Source organism: Bombus huntii, unplaced genomic scaffold (genome assembly GCF_024542735.1).
Source record: "Bombus huntii isolate Logan2020A unplaced genomic scaffold, iyBomHunt1.1 ctg00000164.1, whole genome shotgun sequence".
NCBI classification, from domain to species: Eukaryota; Metazoa; Arthropoda; class Insecta; order Hymenoptera; family Apidae; genus Bombus; species Bombus huntii.
Genome location: NW_026099404.1, coordinates 37,501 through 40,000, shown reverse-complemented (window position 1 = coordinate 40,000; position 2,500 = coordinate 37,501). Strand labels below are relative to the sequence as shown.

Genomic DNA, 2,500 nt, shown 5'->3' with positions numbered 1-2,500 from the left:
GGATTCAATACAATGCCCCTTCTTATCCTCCCGTCAATAATGGAGGAGAAAATACGGCCGAGAATGGGGCCAATAGTTATTGGCCTCCAATTCTCGACCAGGCTGCTATTCTTGTTTGCTTTTGGAATTAATGTTGTTCTATTTTCCTTCCATATAGGAGGAAAATAGGAATAATAAATCAAGATGTTGTATAGCTTAGTTAATATTATAGGCAGGCCGGGGATCAGAAGGTGTTCCTTCTGGAAACCATCCGGTCCTGCCGCAGCCTTCATTCTTATTTTGCTTAGTTTCTCCGCCACATCCTCAACAGCAATTGGCGGGAAGATTTCGCATAAGGACAGCTCGGGGGCTCTACCTCCTGGGACAGGGACTTCGACAGGTCCTGTCTGGCCCCATAGATCCTCGTAGAGTCCCTTCACTTCCTCAGCACTAGGTGGATCCCTAGCCGGTTGGAGGAAGGCCTGATCATCATTTATAACAGCATCGGCCAACCTCTTTGGATTTTCAGTAAACAACTCCTGGCAACGTGCGAAGGAGTATCTCTTTCTAGCGTTTCTGTTCTTTCTATTGCTATTTTGGTGTGCAATCCGTCTATTGTTTTCGTTTCTTGCCCTCTTTTTGTTTTTATTAATTTCTTGTAAAGCTCCATAGAGCGTGCATTTTATAAAATCATTTATAGCGCTCTCAAGGGCTTCCCTATTTCCCTTGAGAGAGACCCAGATAGTCATCAGTCGAGTGTGGACCCACCTTAAAACAGGTGGCACCTCGACTTGTGTCGAAATAGCGGACTCCAATTGGAGTTTCCACTCTTGATATTCTGAACCGCTGATTCCAGGCTCTTCAAAACACGCATTGCCTGGATCAACGGGATCGCACCCTCCCTCTGTCACCTGAGTTGGCTCTGTTTCCTCACCAATCAGTCTCAGCTTCTTTCGCTGATACCTGATTTGGTCGATCGTCTTGCTGGTGAGGATCTCGCTTATCATTTTATTAGGGAATTTGTGGTCCTTATAGGTCTCACAAAGTTCCCTTAATTGGGCCAACTCCTCCAACGTCCATTTTCTCTCAGGGGGGTCCGTTCCCCTTCTTTTGACGTTTCTTACGGCAGGGTGCGCATGCCGCTCGTGGGTAGACAGCCCTCTAAGCGTCCCAAAACTCATGGAGCAGGTTTCGCATCTGTGCGAGCCGCCAGCACTCTGACTCGTGCCTCTACAGTGAGGCAGGTGACATCTGGCCCCATGAAGCTTCGGGAAGCCTTTCCCACAGTCTTTGCATCTCCATTGGATGCGGGCTGTCACGTGATGTTGTTCCAGGTGCCGCCCTAGGTCTGATAACGACAAAAAGAAAAGGTCGATTTCCCTTTTCTGGCAGACAGGGCAGGCAACCTGGTCACCCACGATCGGTACCATTATTTCATTCGTGTCCGGGGATGTAGCCGGGTCGTCAACAGAAGTCCCCTCCAGAGCGGAAAAATCCGCCGCGGCGCCTCCGGGACCGAGAGACGCCGCGTCCGAGGCTCTATCAGAGTTTCGATTTACCATGATATTTTCTTAATTTTATTATTATTTTTTATGTTACTTCCAATTATGTCCAGCTCATAACCTTATAACTGCCAAGTCGTGCCAAGAAAAATAACCAAGGAACGAGTTCCTTTAATGGAGATAACTCCATTCCTTTCACGGTGAAATCACCGTTGAATCGGCAAGCCGATTTTAGGTGTCGTCTTTCGCTCCTGCTTCGCCGCACTCCCTTTAGCCATACTCGGTGTCCGGGGGGATACTCCCCACGCTGACACGAATGAGTATGTTACCGGCGGTACCACGTGGAGGTAGGAGTGCGACTTGAGCAGACAGAGCCGAAGCCCTGCCTGCCCCCAAGCAACTATGACTCTTTCATCGTCGGAGGCAAGCCGTTTTTCAACGTCTCGCCACGCAACGAGCAAGATCGCTTCGCTCAACCAGCCACCCTCACGCGGCTCTTCCAGCATACGCATAGGCAGACCGCGCCTACCTTCCAGCTCATCCGCTAGAGTCCCAGCGGCGTATCGTTTTTGGGCGAACGCGGCTAAGTCCAGCGGCGTATTGCTTTCTGGCGCTCACAGCCAAGTCCCAGCGGCGTATTGCTTTTCGAGCACGCGCGGCCAGGTGCCAGCGGCATATTGCTTTCTTTAATACGTCACTAGTCAGATGACGGGGCTGTTGTTTACCTTTCCGTTTCGCATAATGACACGAAAACGGTTTAAAAAAAATAAGGCGATGCGCCACCGAGACCGGCCGCACATCGCTATAAAGCAAGTACAACCAAGCCCCGGCGACACACCGCCTTTGTAACGTCACTAGTCCAATGACGAGGCATTTGGCTACCTGAGAGTCATAGTTACTCCCGCCGTTTACCCGCGCTTTTTTGAATTTCTTCACGTTGACATTCAGAGCACTGGGCAGAAATCACATTGCGTCAACACCCTTGGGGGCCATCGCAATGCTTTGTTTTAATTAGACAG

General features: G+C 50.0%; 1 pseudogene; it reads right to left on the bottom strand.

The window, feature by feature from the left end:
* Positions 1-2,500, bottom strand: part of LOC126877430 (large subunit ribosomal RNA) — an 8,477-nt pseudogene that overhangs the window by 3,297 nt on the left and 2,680 nt on the right.